The 24,273-nt window shown below is 29.2% G+C and overlaps 1 long non-coding RNA gene across 1 annotated transcript in view; it reads left to right on the top strand.

The window, feature by feature from the left end:
• The window catches only part of LOC129963511 (uncharacterized), a 58,099-nt gene that overhangs the window by 16,075 nt on the left and 17,751 nt on the right, over positions 1-24,273 (top strand). Inside the window, exon 2 of the long non-coding RNA XR_008783982.1 lies at positions 14,673-14,830. This is a non-coding gene — a long non-coding RNA (uncharacterized LOC129963511). The remainder of the gene's footprint in view (positions 1-14,672; positions 14,831-24,273) is intronic.

The raw sequence follows: 24,273 nt of genomic DNA, 5'->3' as shown, positions 1-24,273 counted from the left end.
AATAAATAATTTTTTAAATGGCGAAAAAAAATGAAAAATATTTACATGTACTTTTTATTATATCAATTTGAATATTAAGTCCACTACTGTATATTTGCATTTAATAAATACATAGAACAAAATAGAAAATGCCTTAATGTAAAAATTTAAAACTAATCATGTACGCAATCAGGGTTGGAATATAAATATCGTTTTTGCAAAATGTGTTTTGGCTTATGTTTGCAAATGTGTTTTGGCCAATAATCTGTTTTTAAAACTGTAAGACGACCAAGAAAGAGAACTGGAGCTTTTGTTTTTAATTTTTAGATCTTTATTATTATTATACTCATTGAGCCATAAGCGATCAAATTCCTAGCTATGTTTCTGATAGAATGCCTCAGTAGATCTAGCCAAGGCGCTCAGATCTACTAAGACAGCTCAGCTATGCTTGAAAGCATGGCAATTCATAATTTGTTATTTATGACATAGCAAAAACCACGATGTGCGTGCGTGGGAGCATGTTAGCTCTCTGGGGAAAAGACCAATTGATCTAGAGTTACCAAGTCTGGCAAAATTTGCACTTTAAAAGGTGGGAATAGAAAAAAAATAGAAAATTTTAAAATTTTAATAATTAAAAATTAAACAAGAATTTTGGTGTTTTTCCGTAATAATATAAAAAAAAAACAAAAAACATTTCAGAAAAAAATTATTTTTACATCGTTTCAAAATTTAAACATTTTCTTTTTCATTTTACTAATTATTAATCGTGCAGATTTTCGCTGAAATTAAGCAGTTTTTTAAAAATATGTTTGCTTAATTTGTAACTGTAGATTACATTGTTGTCTTGAAATTCAAATTGTTTTCATTGCTTTTTCAAATGTTTAATCGCATTTTTATTTCCATTTTTGAAAGCTAAGTAAGAAGAATTCTTTTAAGCTGTACATACACACTAGTATATTTTTTTTTAATTTTAACTTTAAAAATCCAGTTTTTTCACAGTAGGTCATTAATATATGTTTAAACTCATTTTAGTGAGAAAAAAAGCTTATTACAATAATTATTAATTAATTAAATAATATTTAATGAATTAATTAGCCTATTTTTTTGAAACATGATATCTTAAATTCTAATTTGTACAAACACACAATTCTAGTTTGAAATTATGTCTGATATTAGTCTTCATGTTGTCTGCCTCAATCAAGTTATAAAAATATATAGTTTTTTTAACAATTGTTTCATCAACGATGAATAGAAAAAACGAGATTTTTTCTGTAATTATAACTTTTAAATAGCTATTAAAAATTTATTTCTAAAAATATAACTTTGATTGAGGCACAAAACATCCACTGTTTCATACAGATTATTTTGATATATAAATAATTGAACTTGGTTAATTTCGTGTTGAGTTATGATTGTTTGAATGAAGCAACATAGTGGAAAAATATCATTCTTCATAAAATGAGTTTTAAAAAAATGAAACTAGAGTTTTTAGTGAAACTATCCCAAGAAAAATAATTATAACTCTAGAAATATTCCGAACATTGACAACATCTTGGTATCGTTGGAAAGCTAAAGGATCAGAAAACATTTTGAAGCAATAAAAAAATATTCGATATTTCGAACGATTTTCGAAGTTTCAAGTGTGTACGTACACCTTAATATCCAAGTAATTTACAAGAATAATAAAAATTGAATTTGCAATACGGCGGTAGAAGAGAGAGGAATCCGACAGTTAAGTTTTTAATACAGCTGCAAAGTCATTAGTTTACTTTCTATTAAAAAGGTTCATGTTTACTATAAGGAAAATACATGTATTAAAAATAACAAGGTCTTTAATATCTATGACAATTCAATGCTTAAAAATAGTTTTTTGGCAGAATCATGAACTCACATTTAAGAGATTTAAATGAAATTAAATACAATGAATTAGATGATTACCAAAAGAAGTATCGAAATAAAGAAATGCAATTATGTTACTTTTTTCAGATTTATTTATTTTATTCTCGTTACCTGTACTGTATCTGTACATTCAATTATTTCATCTGCTGCTATAAACAAATAAGAATACAGAACATATTCCAAACGTTTTTCCCGATAAAATTTAAAAATCAGCGGTCATGTGGAACAAAGCTGTGAAAAACCTTTTTATATTCGAGATCCGACCCCTTCAAAAATTCATAATATATGAGTTCTTATGATCTGCGTGAAATCTAATGAAAGCAGACATCAAATATTATATATTTCAAATATATATTGTTACGAAATTTCCCGGGTTCGTTTGGATAGTGGAAGTTATATGGTGTGGAGAACGCTCAATCAGCAGAAAAAGAGACAACGACGTTTATTTACACGAAGACACACAGAATAGCACAAAAACGACAACTATATGCAGCTCAGAGAAGACAATTATCTTCAGCCGCGAGACGTGCAAACAGCAGCACGCAACAAGACTCTACTGCAGACAGTAGCGCGCAGCTTAATTCAGCACTAGCTTGACACCGTCGCTGCTCCACTTATCTCTGGAAGGCCAGTTCTTTAACGTCGATTCCGACTACTCTCCACCGTCAATTCCGACCACTCTTCACCGTCGATCCCGACTACTCTTCTCTGTCAGTTGCCGGCTACTCTTCTCTGTCGCTTCCGATTTCTCTTATCTATCACTTCCGACTATTCTTCTCTGTCGCTTCCGACTACTCTACTCTGGCAGCTACGGCTGCCTCCTTTTATAGGCCTCAGGAGGCGGGGCTAGAAGCCTCTCAACCAATCAGGAATGTTCGAGGCGTATCTCGGTTCCTAATGGACAGATCGAGAAAATTCTCGATGTTTCGGGTATAATCTATTTTGGCGCCAAAGTCGCCAAATAGTCGCCAAGTTTGTCGCCAAGCTCATGGACCTGCGACGCGACACCCGGACTCCGTCTAATACAAATGACTGTAAAACTATCTTTCTGGTGATGGAACCAACTATGCTGGGAAGCCGCATCACAGATTCGTAACAATATTTATATATTTTATTATTTCAAAGGTACAGGATAGGCGCTTAGAAAATCATTTATTATCTCATATCATATCCTATTGAGCTTACAAAAAAGAAAGTATTGTAATCATCAAAATAATTCAAACTTGAGAATCTGAAGAATCCCCATTTTTCTGAGCTTGATGAGTTCAAAAAAACACATTTCTGGAATCATGGAATCATGTATCTCTGTCGACGAGCTTGGTAGCTCAAAAACACTTGGGGTTCAGGCGAATGGAACTTCATTTGTAGTCTATCAAATTGTAAATGAAATCACTATGAAAAAGTGCAGATTGTCTGTCCGAGTATCAATGAACGTAAGCTTTCTTTTTTTGTCAGTGCAAAGCTTAAAAAGCTGAACAGATAAAATCTGATGCTTATGTTTAGCTTCTAAATTGAAGATCCTTGTCAATTTTGGAACCCCAAGTGTAAAAGCTAGTTTTACATGCATGTAAACGCGTTAGTTGAAAAACTTAATAATTTAAATGAATAAGTTTTGATTCACAGTTTAAGCATATAGAATAGATCCTTATCAAATGTTGAACCAAATTGGGCGCAGAATTATCTGCTTTCAGTCTAGACTTTCGCGTGCATTCTAAACGCAAATGACTTAAATAGAATTTGGTATTTTATCCTTTGAATACAATTGAAGTTTTATGTCTAATTTTGATTTCAATCTACCAAAAAAAAGACGTCCGAAATTCATGTCCGATTTCTGGTACTTGTGTGTAAACTTCATGTCAGCAATGAATCACCAAAGATCACTCGTACATAGGCTTTTCACAATTATTGTTCCCAGTAGTATCCGTTTAATAGAAAAGCACTGATTTTCTTTGTTGTATTAGGAAGCTTATAGTTCCCATATTCGGGAAGTCAGTCAGCCATCTGACTCTCCAATCCGCCACGAAGGCACACGGATTTAAACCATAAAACTGAATGACCGGACCGCCGCAACAGCAACATTGGCGGGAACTGTAGTTGAGTCCCAAGGGCCGTCACCGGCCACGGTACAACCCTCCCCGAAGGAATCCCGTCATCGATGGGAGGAGTCAGATCCCCCACCTATTTTTGTACCCTCCAAAGTGGCGAGATCCAACCACCATGCGGAAGCATCTCATCCTCATTTCGAGGTGCCCCCCCCCCCGGGGGTTCGCATGTTCGGGAATATGAAAATAAAAATGTGAGTCCTCATGGCGTATTGTCCAATGTCTATGCTTCTATGCAATAGAAGGGGGAAAACACTTTTATTGTAGAGTATGCGAGAAAATGTCAGGCAGAGATCACTCCCTCATACTGTATTCGGAATACCATCAACCCAAAAATGCATGACTTTTTATTTTTTTTATAAAAAAAAAAAGTCTTGAACAATTGCATATTATAATAAAAAATTATTCAAAAAATTTTGAAAAATTAAAATGCGCTAATCCTTTACATTATTATTTAAACATTATCCCAGCAACGTAAATCTTATTATAACAATTCTGCAATAAAAATGAATGTCCCTTTTTACCAATATATACTTTACATTGTAAAAAAAATATTTTGAGTATTTTTAAAGTTGGATCTATTTATACAACAGCTATCTTGATATTTTTTACCTTTTCAGTTTAAATCTAATTCTAGTACCATATGTCGGGTGTTTTTTTTTTCTACAAATGTTCATCAAAAAGAATTTTAATCCTTTTTTGCATGATTTTTTTCTGTGTGAAATAAATCAGGGTGATATAATTCATTTCTAGATTAAAGGAAAAATGTTTTAAAAAGCCTAGTATAAATATAAAATATAAAATAATTAAAAAACAAATTAACAAGTGTTAACAAGTGAAAGTGATGCATTTCAGAGTTCTGTCTTGAAGTGTATTTTTTGGAGCAGCAAAGTCAAATATCTCATTATACACCGGACTGCTGTTATCACGATGCAGCTACAATGTAAAGAAAGCGAAAAAAAATATTATCTTATTCCACAAGTATAGATCACAAATGCATAACAGATTCGTGTAGATAAATCCTAGTATAAATATAAAATAATTAAAAAAAACATTATGATGGAAATATCCATCATCATGCAAATTTACGTTTTGATCTCAGTACAAACTCTTACAAATCCCTCTCTTCTAAATTTCTCCACTCAATGTCGCTTTTATTAGAAAAAAAAACTCAGATTAGTTATAAAAAATATTCAAGAAATCGCACATTTCTTCCAACCACAACAAACAGCTGAAGGACAAGCTGAAATCCGCTATAATGATTGTGACATCTGATTTTTTTTTTTTTTTGACAGCTACGTTCCTTATTAAGAAAAAGTCGTAAAAAAGTTACAACCGACCTGTTTTGAGTACAATTTTTGTGTTCACTAAATGTTATGAGAGAAATTTCCATCATCATGCAAAGAAGGGTTTAAAAGAATTTCCAAACACTCATTGTTGCCCTTGGGAACAATTATGTAAAGCTTATAAATGGAAATATAAATATGTAGCCAAATGGGTACCCGATGCGTTGTAAGGTTAAACACCCAATTTTTTACAAATAGCATATTATATGATATTCTGGAAACCTCTCTTAACCCGTAATTAGAAACGAGAGTCAAAATGACTCCGTTGTTCATTAGCTTTGATTATCACGTGATATTTTGTCGAATACAATCATCTCTTCAGTACCTTCAAGTTGATGCATGTTGGCAAAAGTCTAACCATGAACACGAGCGTATAACGGAGTTATTCTTTTTCAAATTTTTTTATTGTTATTTATGGAGTCATTGACTCCATGTCTCTGAAGCTGTTTTTAATTTGGATAATGCAAAAAGAATAAAGAAATATTCTTAAAATAATATTTTAAAATATTGTATTCTTCATTTTTTTGTTAAATTCTAACAGTTATTAACATTAGTGTCATTCTGTAGTATCTAAACGAGTTAAATAACCATTAAAAGATTGTTTAGGTTTTTTCCTTATAACATCTTACAAACATTTAATATTATAACATTTAAAATTTTTAATATTAATATTTTAACTATTTTTAGCAACTACATGATTTCCAGAATGTATAGTGTTTCCAAAATAAAATTCCAACCCTGTTTACAAAAGGCAAAAAAGTAAAATAACAATGAAGTCGTTTTGACTCCATGACTAGCCGCGTTAGGAAATTCATGTCTCCAGTTACGGGTTAAATATAATCAATAATAAACCTCACATAATCTAAACATTAAATAAATATCTCCACGCTGCTTTCGTCCACCCCTAAACGCGCATGCAATTAGCGGAAGCCGCCATGAAACAACACTTAATTGAGAAGAATTCACACTCTTTCCTGAAAACCATTATTTACATCCAAAGTCATTACCGCCGACCACCCCCGCCGTAGGAGCAACTCCCTTCGAGATGTTTCAACTGAGAAACAGAAATGTCAGAGGTCAGGCCACCTCCGTTACTCTAGGAACCGGAAGAAATCAGGCCCTCTGGCTCAGTCAGCTCCCTGATACGATTACCAGGAAGCAATAAAAGTGGGAATATATCTATATATAACACTCGATGTGACGCACTCGAGCGCAGTGTCTTCCTTACTCCAATAAATTTAATCATTCTAAAGTGAAAGTAGAAGAATAAAAAAAATTCTTATCTTGGAAGCAGTTACGGATGTTTAATATGGTAATTACCGCTTGCCCTTTGTAGATGAATTTGGAAGTTCTTGTACGGAAGCACTAAATGCAAATGGGCTATTGTGACGTGCGATAAAAAGTGCTTCCATTGAAAAAGGAATGGCTTTGATAAGGTGTTGGATATAAATTAAGTGGTACAGCCAATGAACCGTTTATTGCGTCGAATGTCTTTCTGAAATGGTTTGGAGATGCAAAAAGAAAATAAAGATAGCAGTTTGGTAAAAAAGTAAATGCTTTGTAAATGATGGCAGTTAATGATAAGATGATGTCAAGATATGCATCGAATGCACGGTTCAAAAGGCCAACAAAAAATAGTTTTTTTTAATTGGTTATATTTTTTAAATGAAAGATTTTTAGCACGATAATATTTAAAGACCTTCATATTGTTTATAATATAGATAATACTAATTACCATGCTTGCAGAAACAAAAATGATGAAAAAAGTTAGACAAAAAATTTTACAGAGGTAAACGTTGAATGAAGAACTAAAAAATTTGTCACTTAGCTATTTTTGGATTGTATATGCTTACTAAGAATTTTTCAAAGTTTTATTTATATCTTTCTATGCTCCTATGTTAATGAGGAAAAATTTTAAAAATTAATTTTTTAAAAAAATGGGCACTTTTTCGTCAGCCAGGCGCAAGCAAAAAATCGCCAAATAATATAGAATTCCGCCAAATTCGCATTTGGTTCACAATCCGTTAGCCAGGCGCAAGCGAAAAATCGCCAAATAATGTAGAATTCGCCAAAATTATTGCGTCAAATTCGAGTTTGATTCATAATTGGCGACATTTGCGCCGGCTAATGGAAAAGTACTAAAAAGTGCTTATGTTTTCCTCAAAAATATAAGAATATATTAATGCATAATAACCATCTTTATTTACTTTTAAAATTGAAAAAGCACGTTTTTCAGAGATATCCATTTCCTTTTAGTACACAATTTTTTCTCTAGTTTAAAAAAATAGTTTTAATTTTATGTTGCAACAATGATTTTTATCATTTTATTTACTGGATTCACACACGAACGCGCGTTATCACAATATTAAATACACTTTTTTATATGGGGCATTATATTTGATGATAAATCAGAGAAAATTTTAAAAATAAAATTAAGATAAATTAATTAAGTCTAAAGCACTAGAAGTTAAAATAATTTTTTTAAATGTTTTTTTCTAATGTGTAATACCAAAATTTCAGACACCACTTCTATAGAGAATGAATATCAAATTTCTGTGACGCGTGCTAGATTTTTCAGAACCACTCAAAATTTAAAATAACAGAATCTTAAAAATTAATATTTTATTTGTTGTCCTTTGTAACATGATCATCAGCATTAAATGACCCAAAATATATAAATCAAAATCATTTTGAACGTTGACTTACAATGATCTCTTTGAAAAAGTTCTAAAAATGAAATTATGGACATTTAAGAAGTTCATTGCTTGTATCGAGTCAACTTAATTACAACTTAAAAGTGAAAGATGATTAAATATGCTCTAAAACTAAATTTTTATTATATTTGTACAAGATTCGAAACTATAAAATATTTTCTGAAAGAAGGGCTTGAACTTTCATAATTTTATAATGAATTTTATTGACTTCCATGTAGATTGAAAACCATAATAGCAATTCACTTCAAGTGACTGGATTTGTATTTATAACTCTATACAACTGTGTACTGGCGCTCTACAAGCTGGATCGTTTGACTAATAATTGTCAAATTTGAAACATATATATCTTGGAGGGTGGAAATATGCTTCTCAAAAAAAAAAATTTTTGAAATTTTAATTAGACTTTAATTAATTAAAAATTATGCTGAATTTTGGTGTTTTCCAGCGATAATTTTCGAAAATGTTATCACAAAAAGGTAAATTTTATACGGTTTAAAAACTTTAAAAACTCTTTTTTTACAATCCCAATTCAATAATCGAACGAATTTTCGCTAAATTTCGGCAATTTTTAAAAAAATATTTTTTTGCCTGATTTCCAACAATAGATTACATTGTTTCCCTGAAGTTCAAACCGTTTTCATTATTTCATCAGGTATTCGATTGCGTGATTTTTCTTTGAATGGTTGAAAGCTAAAGAACACGTTTTCTGTGTATTATCTGTGTAGTTTACTAGAAGTATAAAAAATGAAGTTACAATATCTTGAAATTTAGAAGTTGAATGAACCGAAAATTTACGTTTTCAATAGCGCCATGATGGCATGAGAGAGATATCCATCAAAAAAGGCTCATGCATACAATAAAAGTAGTATATGTCAGACAATTCAAATCAAACGACTTTAATGTATGATAAGTTGTGGAATTGTGGGCATTAAGCTATATCTAAACAATTCAAAGAAAACTAAATATAAGCAATATTTCCAGATTGACCAGTCGCCAAAGTAGAATATTTTAAGTAAGAAGAAAGGTCCAATCTATTTTGAATAAAATTGAATGAGTTATGAAAATTTAAATACTACTATTTTATAACAACGCGCGATTTTAGACCACTCCATCGATCGTCTCAAAGAAGATACATCAATTAGGGCCCCATTTCTCCTAGGTTATCTGGCCAAACATCAAGAAAATGGTGATTTTTCTAAAATTGTAATATGTAGAACTTCATAACTTGGTCAGATTTGATCGCAGGAGATAGATTTTTTTTATTTAAAAGTTGAAATGTCAAGAATATATAGCAGAATATGATTCTTTATTACCAAAGGAATTGAATAAAATTTATACTTCATAATTTTTTTAATATATTTATTGTCCGAAGAAAAATAAAATACTATTATTCGTGTCATTTAAATCATTCTGAAAGTGAAATTAAGAACTGAATTTTTTTGATGAAGCAGAGAAATTTTTATTCAATAGTTCTTTGAGATACTGCATAAATTATGAAAATAATTCTGTATTGGACATAAGACTTCAATGCCCAACGATTATATTTTCTGCATTCATATTTTTAATAAAATATGCATAGTTTCAGCAAAAAAAATTTTTTATATTAATTGTAGTTAATTACTGTAACTTTAATTTAAAATTCAAAAACTTTAGAAGAGCTGACAGAAAATTAGAGATATACATAGTAGAATGAACAGAACCGCGTAAAGTTTTTGTAATACTATATCTAAAAAAATTCGCAGCTTAAAAGCAGTTTGTTGAAGAAGCTATTAAGAAATCAAAAATGTTTAGTTGAAAATTTTAGAGAGCATTAATCTCAACGAATCAGTTTATCGCCAAATGCGGTTAGTAAGTAATAAGAGCAGTTTCTGTGCCATGTACATTAACGTATTGATCCTTAATTCGTATTTTTTATCCCTAATCAAAATATTATTGTTTTTGATCAATGTATGATTTCAAGTATTGTTAAAATTATAAGTATCTTCTTATCATTTTCATTTTATCAGCTTCAAAATTTTTCTCACTTAAGATGTATTTAAAATTAGTCATCAAATGAAAACTATCAGCTATTTGCAAGCTCAAAGTTCGATTTTGAAAAACAAATTTAATATAAATTGAAACTTTATATCTATGAGCAAGTATATCTCTACAATCGTTTCTTTTGTGGTTTCCGTATTTAAAAAAAAAAAAAAAAAAAAAAAAAAAAACCTCATAATACTTAAATTTTCATATTCATTTAGCTCAGTTTTAGAAAGAAAAGCGTATTTAAAATTCACATTGATGCATTAGATTTTATTTAATATTGGCATAATTTTGATATAAGAATTTACAATTTATCTTAGAAGACAATGAAAAAATTGTCAAAAATCATAAAAAATTATATTAAAATATTTTATAACTAGTACTTGTGTTTCCATAGATAATTTAAGAGGTAAAATAGACTTTTAACGATATTATTTCCATACAATTTTTTTCTGCAATTGTAATATATTTAAAAAATATTTTAAGCATACTTTACAGTGATATTAATATTTCTCATTGTTTCAGTTATTATATTTATTCATACGCTTGTTGCGACGGTATTAAATCCGCGAAATCATGAGTTTATTTAATGGACGTTATTGTTATATTTAATGGCGTATCGCTCATGCATAATTTAATGATATTAAGTGTGTATGTGTCTGTGCGTGTGTGCGCGCGAGTGCACATTATCATTATAACGTATTTTATATTAAATATTTAAAAATTATATGAAACCAGTTGAGGCCTGTTATGATGTTTTTTTTAAATTATTATTATGTTGTGAGAACATGATGTTGTTTTGGTTAAAGAGTTTTGACCTTGAAATCGCGTAGACAATGAATTTTGAAGCTCGAAATCGCGTAGGCAATGGATAAAGAAAACATAAATGTCTCCTCATAATTTTTCATCATCATCTTTTAATAGCATATATTTTTCTTACATGCTTTTACCAGTATTGCATTATTATTATTGTGTATGCTTCTTTGAAAGCAGATGCGTTTTTAAAAGATTGACCTGCTTTTACCAGTTTTGCATTATTATTATTGTGTATGCTTCTCTGACAGCAGATGCATTTTTAAAAGGTTGATGTAGAACTATGACATAATAGCTGTTATTTTCATGGAATGTAATTTTTTTTGCAGGAAATTAAATAATTTAATTTTTATAATATTTTTTAATAACAGTTTTGATAGAAGTATTTTCTCTTTCCCCCAATGGGGCAATATCCATTCATTCTTAAGTGGGAAACATTGAAGGATTTGACTCCTGTTCTAAGATAAATCCATTATGAAACTGTTTTATGATCTCAGAAATTAGATAATAGCAGTTTGTGTTAACAAAAATGTTGCTTTCATAATAATTATAAATATAATTAATATGTTTAAAAATTTATTGGCAAATACTTTAACATTTGGAAATCGCATTGCGACGGAAACGCTCGTTATTCATCTTCCAAACGTGGCATTCCTTTTTGTGAGAACATGATGTTGTTTTAGTTAGGAGGTTTTGAAGCTCGAAATCGCGTAAGCAATGAATAAAGCATAAATGGCAATTTTCATTTTCATTTTTTTTTTTTTTTTTTTTTTTTTTTTTTTTTTGGCTGGCAAAAAAGTTTTGGAGCTCTCGTCAATCTCGAAAGAAAAAAGAAAGCATCGTTTTTTTAAAAGTTGACGCATGCGCATTAATATAATCACGTGATCAAAAAAAAATCTCACATGATAACTTGAAATTTGCGATAGTAGATTTCGATTTTTTTTTTTTTTTAACCTTGTTAGGAAGTTTTAAAAAAAACACACACATTTACCTGTAATAATACACAAATTTACCTATCTAACCCACATCGTTTTTTATTGAGTACATATAAACGCGATAGAAAAAAAAAACGCCTACATTCTAAAATGGTATAAAGTGTAAAATCCATCAAAAATGTAAAATAATCTTTTTTTTTTTTTTTTTGTCCTTTGATGATTGTGATAATTCTTCAGAATACGGGGCATTTTCCGAATTAAGATATCTCATAAACGAAGAAATATTTTTCTATAAATATATACAAAATGTTTCCAAAAAAATAATTGAGTGCTTGTTTTATCCTATTTGTATATTACCATGAACCAACATAAAAGAAAAACAATAATCAATTTAATACTTAAGCTAATTATTTATTTGTTAATCATTTTTATTTGTTAAATTTAATCTTCTAAAAATGAAAAGAATAAACTTGAAAATAGTTTCCTATTTTCTTTTCTGGCAAAAAATATAAAACAAATGTTTAATAGAACTTATTATCGATTAAAAGTACCCAGAAATCACAGCTGCTACTTGATCGCACATGGCATACTTACTTTTTGTGCAACAAGGGTTCTGCCAGTTTCTAGCAAAAACAGGTGGTATTACTGAAAGAATATGATCTTGTATCGCATCACATATGGGAGGGAAGGGGGGTTAAAACATGTCTCTACCTGTTATCCAAGATGTAGCTTCACAACTGCCTCAAACGAAGCAATTCTAAAGCAAACGTCAATCATATAAGAACAAAACAAGAAAAATTAATAAATGCATATCAAATCAAGCTATCAAAAATGACTCCAAAACTTCTCCGTCAGGAAGATCCATGCAAATATGTCCACATAAATAAAAAGAAAGAAATTTGATTATTTAGTTCGAAACTTTCGTCACATAATAATTTTTACACTTGATTCCTTTCGCTTGCCTCCATCTAGCTTATATTAATCATTACGTTTTATATGTAAGGATTTTTACCTCACAAAATTTGCAAATGGAATGCCAACCAAAAATATTATCATGTTATTATCATGTATCAAAAGTATTATTTATTTTTTAATACATGTTTTCTTTATACTGCTAGTCCTTTTCGTGACCAACTTGTTAGCCCAAAATTTTAATTTCGTTGCTGTTTAACTGCTTATGTGAATTGCATTAATTTAAAGTTCCATCGTTTTATTTTATAAAAAGGAAAAATGTGAACGAATTTAATGGAATATTACTACTATAAATTATTGCACTTTCAAATTAAAAAATGTATATGCAACGAAATTAAATCAAAAGAGATAGCAGTTACTGTTTCAAATAAAGAAACTTTTCATCTAAATATTAACATTGATACGTGATGAAAAGAATTAATGAAACGATGAAATTATTTTGAATTTCATCCGAGCAAGAACAAAATTTTTATGTATTGCTGTATTATTTTTATGTAAGCTATATGTAGCGAATTAAATTTTAAAAATTTATTATAAGAAAAATTTATTTAGATGAAAATGATATCATTAAAAAATATTTTTTTAAAGTTATTAGACAGCGTAGAAAACATTTTTTTAAATAAAATTTTTAGGAGATAACAGATTTTTAGTGAACTAGTTTGCACTAATTTTAGTGCAACGTAGCAATAGCAAATTGCTAATTATGTTGCTTAAATTTTTATTTAAATTATGTTTTAATTAACCTTTGTAATTTGAAGAGTTAAAAGTATCTTTTCTCTTGTCTTAAAGAGGTCTTACGAGTCAAATTTAACCAAGATCTGGCGGAAATTCTAGACTTATGTGAAAGATGCAAACATTCATCTTTATATTGATTTTTAAATTCGTTTCCAAACCAAGTTTATAACTTTTTAAAATTATATCTAAATATTAAAATAAACGAAATGCTTTTGTTAAATCTGACACAAAAATGCACAAGCAAATCATAAAAATTAAACATTTTTTTAAAGTAAATTTATTAAAAATTTCATTATTATTAAAATTTTGATTATTATTTTGATTTCATTTATTAAAAAAGATTATCCATAAATTTTTGAACAGATAACAAAATGAAACTCTAATGGAATTTTACGAAGTAAAAAAAAAAAATATTTATATCGATATAATCTTTAATTCAAGGAATTTCGTCTGTTCTTATTTTTTAGGAATTACTAATAGCCTTTAGTTCGCCTTGAATGTTGGTCATATTTCATTTCATTTAATAATTTAGATATCAAATGATCAGATATGTCAGTCTTCTTATATTAATTGCCGTACTTAAGTCCTGTTCATTGTGTGCATGAGACTTTCTATTGGATATCAATTCGATAACATAATAGCTATATTAAAAACATAAATCATGTCCGGTTCATTTATCTTTTATTCGTCTTGTAAACTACTCAGATATCAAATAGAATCCTTGTACTTTAGCTTTTAAAAATAGCAGAAAATCACACTATTGGATATTGGATGAAACAGAACTAAAAGGATTAAAAAAAAAATATTTTAAAAGATTTGCTAAATTTTAGGAAAACTGTGCACGACAATTAAATTAATATCATTAAATTTTTTAAATTTTGTAACGGTTTAAGATTTATTTTGGTGTAATTCTATTTTCGGAAGTTATCGTGGGAAAACGTGAAAATGCAGCTTTAGTTATTAATTAATTAAAATATAAAAGCTTATTCCCACTCTGCAAGTTATATATGTGCCAAATTTCTCCCGCTCAAATAGTCTCCCTGTAGAATGACGACACATCTACAGAGGAAGAGAGAGATGGGTATGCACATATACATACACACACATTCATCTTTATTATTAGTTGAGATAACAGGGAAACTTTTTTGTTTACAGATAAAAAAGAACCAAGATGTGAAAACGTGTACTTTGGTTATAGAGAAACGAAAGTTGACAAGAAAACTTTTTATCTTTATGAGGTGAATAATTTATGGACACCATATGCTGTGGAAGCCAACTCCATAATAAATAAATGGTTCAGCAGCAAATGAAAGGTAAATATCTATTGCATTAAACAATACATAATAAACATTTAAAAAATCATTAATATGAAATTAAAAAATGAAAATAAGATTAGTATCACGATTCTATTTATCACACTATGCATTCTCCGAATTTTTTGTTATTTTCATTATAAAGATAATTATACCACTGAGAAGAGCAACAGTGTTTAAAAAATTATCACTATTGCTTGATTCTGAAGTTCAACTTTAATTGTAGGTACAAAAAAATTTCAAAAATTTTATTAAAAGCCTATCTTTTAATGAAACTTCTCAACGTGGAAACGTTTGCCGAAGCTTCTTATTTTGGTCATCAACAACGGGGGGAAAATCAAAATGAAATATTGATAACAATAATTAAAGTGATGTGAGTTTCACTTCAAAAACAAAATATATTTTGTAATATAAGTTTAAAATATTTTTAATTAATCAAAAAAAGACTGAATAACATTATTTTTTTTTAATTTACAGACAACGTAAAAATTATTTTTGTATCGTAACATTTTTGGAAATAATCGAGGAAAAACACCTAAATTTCACTTAGTTTTTATTAATTAAATTTTCAATCAGTATTTCAAAAATAAAATGCCAAATTTGTTAGTTTGTCCTGTACAGCATTTCAGGCGATTTTTGCACCACACAATTTACAGATAATATCCAGCCTATAAATATTTTCCTTACAATTTAATCAACACAATACAGCGCATGACAACAGATTTAATAAATATATTAAAACTATTTAAATTTTTTTTTGGTTTCATTGTCATGGCAAAAAACCAATTCCATGACTGAACCTTAAAGAAGGTACGATTTCAAAGGTTCCATTAGATTAACCTTTAGATTTAGGATTCGATTTAAAATTCTGGCTCAGAAATAACTGGAAATAAAATCTGAAGATTTCTGAGCATTCACAAATTTAGTATTAGAGCAAATATGTATCATTACATTATTTTAGCTCTATACAAAAGCCAAAAAATCATACTCAAGAACCTATCCTTTGAAATTTTTGGATTTTACTAAAATTGATTTACATTTCATGAACTATCCAGACAATTTTTTATTCTGCCGGCAGTTTCTCATATCCTGCGTTATATTATATGCAGACATCAGTTTGAATTATAATATTTATAATATTAAGATTATAGGCATGATAAATATTAAAATATTTTATTCATTGTACTACACTTTCATTTATTGATGAAGAAAATGCAAAAATTCCCAAAACGTAACCACTGTTTAAAAACAAGTAAAGATATGTTTTCCCTTATTACAGATTAACAGATTCAATAATATTTTGAAATTATATAGAGAAGCATAGATATTATTTTTTTCAATTACAGTATGTGCTCACTAATTGAAAAATGTTTTAATATATATCTAAGCACATTTTAACTGTTATATGCCTATTTTCAGATGTTGGTTTTTTATTTATTGTTTTTATTATTGTTTTGTACATATCATCTGAAATATGACCAGTATCAATTTTAAAACAATGTTATTAAAACCCATTTTACTCAGATGTTTGTCACGAATCTAAGGAAATTGGCACAAAATAATTTTCAAATTCTCTACCTTCTTAGCGCTTTTTTAAATTGTTATACAGGCCGGTACTTTAATTGAAAATTCGACCAATAGATGGCGACGGATGCGAGAGTGTTAAATCCAAAAGCATCGTTATAGACGCTCTAAGTATTTTGAGATTAAATAAATTACGTTTGTAAATAATAATAAAAAAATAAAATTTTTAATATATAATTTTTTTAATGAAATTTAATTTCTCAACCTAAGTCATAATTTTAAGAATTTCATTGAGATTATTTTTTAAAATATTATAGATAGACGTGTCTTAGAATAAAAAGCAAAAAAAGATGTTTTTATCTCAGAAAAGTTTGTAATCATAATAATCTCTTTTTTTAAAATCACATTTTTTTAAAAAAATTTCAGATTTTTCAAGTTATTTCGCTGTATTAGTTTTTCGATTTATTGTATAGAGCATGCATGTGGAATCAAATTTAAATAAATTAAATTCATTAAATATGTTCGTGATTTACAAAAGAAAAAAAAAGAGGATTCTGTTTCATTTCGTTCTCAAAGATTTTTACAAATTAATTACATAAAAAGATAAAGTTTTATGTTCACTCTACGTTGTTGTTTTAATGCCATAACGATACACTCACTTTAAAATTTTTATAAATTATAAAAATAAATTAAGCACGCAGAATATTACAATGAACCTTATAATCAAATTTTCATTTACAGAAGAATTCGGCTATATTTGTAAAATTTTTTATCTATCCTTCTTTAGAATCTTCTTTTCAAAATAGATTTCTTGATATTTAATAGAATTAAAAAAGATTTTTTCATGTAAAAAAACATTATTTTGTCTCTAAATTATCATTTTATTTATTATTCTTATCAAGATTTTACAAACTTTGTTTATATAATTTGTAGCTATATTCATAAAACAAAACAAGCTATCATAAAAGAATTGCATAATTTGACAGCTATTAACATTCATTTCTTTATCATTTACTCAGTTTGGACTATGAGCGAATCATAGATATTTTTAAACTAAATTCATTCAAAAAAAATTTGGTGGAGGGGTTTAGGAAAATATATCATCGAAAAATTACATATCATTTTCTCATTCAAAACATTAATGTTTCTAACTTATAGTGACAATACAAATACTTCTTTGGAAAATTCATATTGTTTTATTTCTAAATTATTTTATTTCTTCCTTATATTTTATCTTTTAAACTCATAAATGTAACTAGACAAAAAATATTATTTCAGTCACTTATTTCGCATAAAACTTTAATTATTACCATGAAAATCCAAGGCATGCATGTACACAAATTTTCTTTATAAAGATAAAGAAAGCAAATAGCCCACAATATTGTTTAATATTGTATCACAATATTAATAAAATAAAATGTGGTAATATTGTGTAATGCAATAATATAATTTAACAATATGTATAAAGCAATAATATAATTTAACAGTATATATAATGCAACAATATCATTTAACACTACGTATAAAGCAATAATATAATTTAACAATATGTATAATGCAACAATATAATTTAACAATATGTATAATGCAACAATATAATTCAACAATATGTATAAAGCAATAATATAATTTAACAATATGTATAATGCAACAATATCATTTAACAATAGATGTAATACAATAATATAATGCAACATTAATGAAATACAACAATACTGTCACAATAATGTTTAATAATGTTCAATTGCTACATTATATTTCTACACAATATATACGTGTGTTCTTGTGAACTTTGGGCTTTTTCTATTAACTCTTCCCTGAATTTCAAAACTGCCTTTTAAAGCGATCGAAAATTGTGAAAGACGTGAATTGTTTTCAATGCTTGATAAAACCGATTACCAAGTAATAAACTTACTAATTTGAAATTCTGATAAACGGTAATGATTATAATTATATTTCGATTGGATATTAATTCTGTTTGAGCATTAGGAGACATTAAAAGCCGACATTTGAATCTTTTAAAACATTAACTTATGTGTCATTAATGTCTGAAAGGATTCAAATGCATTATGATATCAAGAAATACATTGGAAGGAATCGATGCTTAAACATGGAGCAGTCTTTTGATAGAAAAAAAAACTTTCTGAATGTTTGTCACGTAATGAAAAGTAAGCAATGATTGTAAAATGTACCCATCATGTTTCGAAAAACAGATTAAATGCATAACATGTATCGTCATAACTTATAAAAAACCCTATAATGCTTCAGTGTTCCTGCTAATAATGTGTTGCTGAAAACAGAATTAGAAATAACAATTAGAATATATCTTTGTTGTATTTAAAGAATTCAATTTCAAATTATTACTTTTCAAATCCCAATTTATTGTTTAGTTATTATATTCTTTTTCACATTTTGATTCTGTTGTTAAATGTTGTTACGAAAATTATCTGGTGGAAGTACGGTGAAATGAATCCAATAGGCTTGTTAATCAAGACAGCGATTTGTTCCACAAGAAAATACGAAACACAGCAACAATACACAGTCGAAACGTACATAAAGACAGCGCTAACAGAATCAACAAACGCACAAGCAAATGACAAATCTGGGGGCACGGCAGTGCCCCCGCCAAGTCAAGCAAAAACAAGCATCACGGCCGTACCATCCTTTTCTAGAAGCAGTTCAGACCATTTTCGACCTCCTATAACTTCGTCGTGGATAAAACTAGAAGCCTGAATTTTCAGTAACCAAGCAGGCATTATATAAACACGGTATATTTCAAATTTCATTAAATTTGAACCAGTAGTTTAAGAATTATAACTAGTCAAAGTTTGTGAATTTTGTCACTGACTGACTGACCGATCATCAAAACTCTAAGACACTTCTAGCAGACATAGAAGCTTTAAATTTAGAAAACAATTAGTGTTTAGTGTATAAATCAAGGAAAAACTAAAATATGAGTGTAATAATGGACGGATCGATAAATTTCTCGAAGTTTCGGGCATAATTTATTTTGTCGGCAAATTCGTCACCAAGTCGCCAAATGGTCGCCAAGTTTGTCACCAAGCTCTGGGATCACTGGCTCGGCATCCGACAGCATCCAATACAGATTAATGTAAAACGGTCTTTCTTATGATGACTCTATTCTCGCTGGGAAGTAAAATTACAGGGTTGTAACAATATCTAATTTGAAATAATTCAATTTGAAGCTGTGGAAGCTGCAAACGCAATGGGTGACTTTCAGAGAATCAATCTGGTAGAAGAAGAGCAAACTGATCTTCAAAGTATGATCGCAAAACCTAATGCCGATCAAAAAAGAGTCTTCGATATGGTCACAAATAAAATGGACACAACTGATAATAACGCTGACGTTTTTCGCTGTTTTGTGAGTGGAACTGGTGGCACTGGAAAGAGCTTTTTAGTAAAAACTCTGAAAGTTTGGGTTAAGACGTATTTTTTTAAAAAGTGGCAGTTAGTGCTCCAACAGGAATAGCTGCATTCAATGTGAATGGATTGACTATACATAGACTGTTTGCAGCTGCCTGTAGAACACAAGCAAACATCGAAGTACAAGCCACTTTCTGATGAAGTGCTCCAAGTTCTGAGATCATATTTGAAAGATGTAGTGTTGTTTATCATAGACGAAGTGTTGATGATATCCAATGTTACTTTAACATATATTCATTTACACTTATCTTAAATATTCGACACAAGCGACGATCAGAATGGGTGGTTTGGAAAAAAACATCTTTTAGTTTTCGGAGATATCTTACAGCTTCCGCCGGTAAGAGAAAAGTCACCTTTTGAAAAACTATCAACTGCTGAGATTAACAAGTTGTTAGGTTCCCTCAGTATACCGAATCTGTGGATTGAACTGTTCATATATGATGAACTTACAATTAACATGCGACAGCTCAATGATTCTGACTTTGTTGAAATGCTAAATAGAATAAGATTAGGTGTGACTACACGAAAAGACCACGACTTACTCTCGACTAGATTAGATTAATAACTCTCAAATCCAATTCAATTGAAAACAGATTAATTGAAATAATTGAACACCTCTCGAAACTTCCTGGTGATATCGTTTGCTTATTACCTACAAAAAACATGTGTCAACAATTAAATACTGCAATGCTTAAATCTCTTCCACATCCCGAAATAAAACTTACAGCTGTAGATAGCATAGATTGCCCCAGATATCTAACAAAAAGAGCTCGTGAATGTATAAAAAAATATGAAGACGATGCTTCTATGACTGCAGGCCTGGAAGAGAACATAATTATAAAAATAGGAGCAAAAGTCATGTTAAGGCGAAATATTGACGCAAGTCTTGGTTTAGTTAATGGTTCTATCGGTATAGTGCAAAGGGTAAAGGTTGATCTGGAAAATACAAAAATAATTAAGAAAATATACATTACATTTAATAAAGAACATGTTTACGAGCTTAGTCCAAACTTAGTCAAAACTAAATTTGAAATTATTAATAGAGCTTATGTTCATCCCGAACAGTTTCCCATATGTATAGCCTATGTTATAACTATACACAAAAGTCAGGGCCTAAGTCTAAATAATGCACTGATGGATATCGTTTCTGCAGTATTCACATCCGGTCGAGCTTATGTGGCACTTTCGAGAGTTACAAGTCTGGATAGCTTACATCTAATTAATGTCGACTTTGGAAGTATTAAAGCGCAGGAATCCTCAATTTGTGAATACAACAGACTAAGAAGCATTTACCGTCCAGACTTGTCAAAAATTGTAACATCAAAGCTTACGAGAAAAACCCATAGAGACAGGGAGTGGGCTTTGAGAAAAAATGTAGCTGAAGCTCAAGAAGTAGTATCGGAAATGAAAAAGAGGAAGACTACATACAAAAAGAAATGAGATGCCATCAAAAACATAACTTGTAAAAAAAACCAAATCTCGCAACTCAGTTCTTCTATCGTAAAAAGTTGTGAGATCCATGTAATACCAAGTCGGTCCATTTATTCAGCCCCTACTTAAGGGTCCTTTTGTCTTAAGTTATTACGTAATTAACTAACCTAAGAATATCTTATAGTGACCATATCAATATTAAAAATCTTTTATGGTTTAAATAAATAGATTGACTTGGCAATCTCACTAAACAATCTAATTTAATATAATATGTTAATGTAATCTAATTTAATGTAAAGATACATTGTGTTTTCATGCGATGGCCAAGTCAATCTATTTATTTAAACCATAAAAGATTTTTAATATTGATATGGTCACTATAAGATGTTCTTAGGTTAGATAATTACGTAATAACTTAAGACAGTTGGACCCTTAAGTAGGGACTGAATAAATTGACCTACTTGGTATTACATGGATCTCACAACTTTTTACGATAGAAGAACTGAGTTGCGAGACTTGGTTCTTTTTACAAGTTATGTTTTTGATGGCATCGTTATTTAACTACCACAATGCAGCTAAATTGCTCGATTCGAAATCAAACAATCCAAGGAGAGAAGTCCCCGATTGTATGTGCATCGCCACTTATAAATGGAATAATATATTTGTAGAGTGAGTATATGGGGAAGATAGGGATTTTTTATTAAAAGATCACAGATTTTGACTTTTAATAGAAATATCACCAAAATTCTTGGGGTGTTTTGTTTTTATACATAACTTTTAATCTTTGTCTCTAAAGTTACTAAATTCATTGCCAAGTTTGGGATTCATTCATTTGGCACCCTTTCAAATCCATTATGAATATCCATAAATTTCTGTTCCTTACTATGATATTAATTACCGTAGGGATATAATATTGTAAATTTGTAACATGCCTCTATTTTGTAGAGAGTATGAAAAATTTTGTAACTTTCGAAAGAGAAACGTAACAATGTATTAAGAAACGATAGAATTGAGTTGTTTGAGAAACATAATTGAGCATTTAAAAATGTTTTCAGTGTCGAACTTCTCATGGTAGAGATGAACGAAATATTGTTCAGTTGAAGAATATTTTATCTAAATTATTTCTCTATCACAAGCAGTTTCTTTGTATTCATTTGTTTCATTACATTAGTTGTGTTCATCTTCGCTTTTGGCTGAAAGCAACTAAATAATCCACTCTTGAAAGTGTGTGCTAAAATTTGTTCATTTTCTGTTTTATACACTCGAAAGCTGAAACATTCGTTTTGGAACATTATTACTAATTTATTTTTAATATGATTTATTCAAAATAATTAATTTACCAAAAGGATTCTGAAAGATTCATTTATACTCTAAAATTTAAGAAAATTCTTTTAATATTCTGTTGATTTTTTTCTTACACTTATTAACTATGTTGATTTATTAAATTGAAGCCAGGTCAATTACCTCCGATAACTTTGACTATAAATTCCATGATTTCATAATGAATTTTGGCATTTTGGCAACAAAAATGAAGATTATTGAAAATATAGGAATTATAGCGGTATCTCTATTAGGAATCAAGATCTAGTAATCCTAGTATTAAAAAAAATCCATAGTCTGCTAGGAAGCTATAAATATTGAAGCACTCGCGTGAGAAGTAAATTTTCTCTTGGAATATTGATCGCTGAGTGAACTCTCAGTTGTTTTATGATGAGGACTGTTATACGTCTTGTTAACTAATTGGCAATTTGCTTCTGCTTTGTAATGTTACCGCTGTTCTTTGTGCGCACCTTGGTTGTGTTTTTGTCGCCTATGCTCTGTGTTTCCAGGAATTTTCTTAGAATAAAGCTTCATCTCCCACTATCCAGCGAATTGAATTTTTACTGCAAATCCATAGGACTAGTTCCATAATAATATGATTAAAGATAATTAAAAATAAGATAAAAAACAACTTATACAGCATAATATTATTTGCAAAATTTGTAAATATTTTCTTATATTTGTCTTAAATGTTTATTTTTCTTTCAGTTGTATTCATTATTTATTAATTTTAAAGCAATTCTTAAATTAAAGGGAAAACATTTATATTTAATCTTGGAAATTGTAATCATGTGGGTTTAAACAATTGAATCAAATCTTGAAAAAGGACTCAATGAAATAACGTTAATCTAATTTGGCGTCATCAGCTTGTTGGAGACTAGTGATTTCCTGCGGAATCTTATTGCAAAATAAAACCATTAATTATTTTATAAAATCATAGATCTCCCTCATGCAAAATGAATGAAGAGAACTACTTGTGAATTTGAAGAATTTTCTTTTTGGCTAAATGGACACAATATTCAATACAAAGCATTCAAATGCAAAATGAATGAAGAGAACTACTTGTGAATTTGAAGAATTTTCTTTTTGGTTAAATGGACACAATATTCAATACAAAGCATTCAAATGCAAAATGAATGACAAGAACTACTTTTGAATTTGAAGAATTTTCTTTTTGGCTAAATGGACACAATATTCAATACAAAGCATTCAAATGCAAAATGAATGAAGAGAACTACTTGTGAATTTGAAGAATTTTCTTTTTGGCTAAATGGACACAATATTCAATACAGCTTTATAATGCTATATCAAGTTTTCGTGCCAAATTTCTTTTATCTAGCTTGTAACGATTTTGAATTATTGCTTACAAATATTTATAAATATATGGCTCAACTGATTGTTAACTTAAGCTGAGGGATCTAATCTACACTCTTGAGGGCTGTCGAAATTAGACATTCATCTACACTTCTTCAACTATAAGCCATATCTCATTTATTTAATTCCTCGCGATTTTAAAATTACGTATTCATATCGTCGCGGAAAGACAGTCGAACAAGCATTTTCCTACAAAATTTAGATAAAATCTACGCTATTAAGAGCATATTCCAATTCCATCAACATAATTTTACGTAATTCCAACATAGACTTTTTTTCGAACTCATATACGCCTAAAATGTGATACCTCATCAAAATATCGATTTCTGAATAGTTGAATTTTTGGATGC

Source organism: Argiope bruennichi, chromosome 3 (genome assembly GCF_947563725.1).
Source record: "Argiope bruennichi chromosome 3, qqArgBrue1.1, whole genome shotgun sequence".
Taxonomy (NCBI): Eukaryota; Metazoa; Arthropoda; class Arachnida; order Araneae; family Araneidae; genus Argiope; species Argiope bruennichi.
Note: the sequence above shows the minus strand (reverse complement) of the source record. Positions and strands in the feature narration are given on the sequence as shown.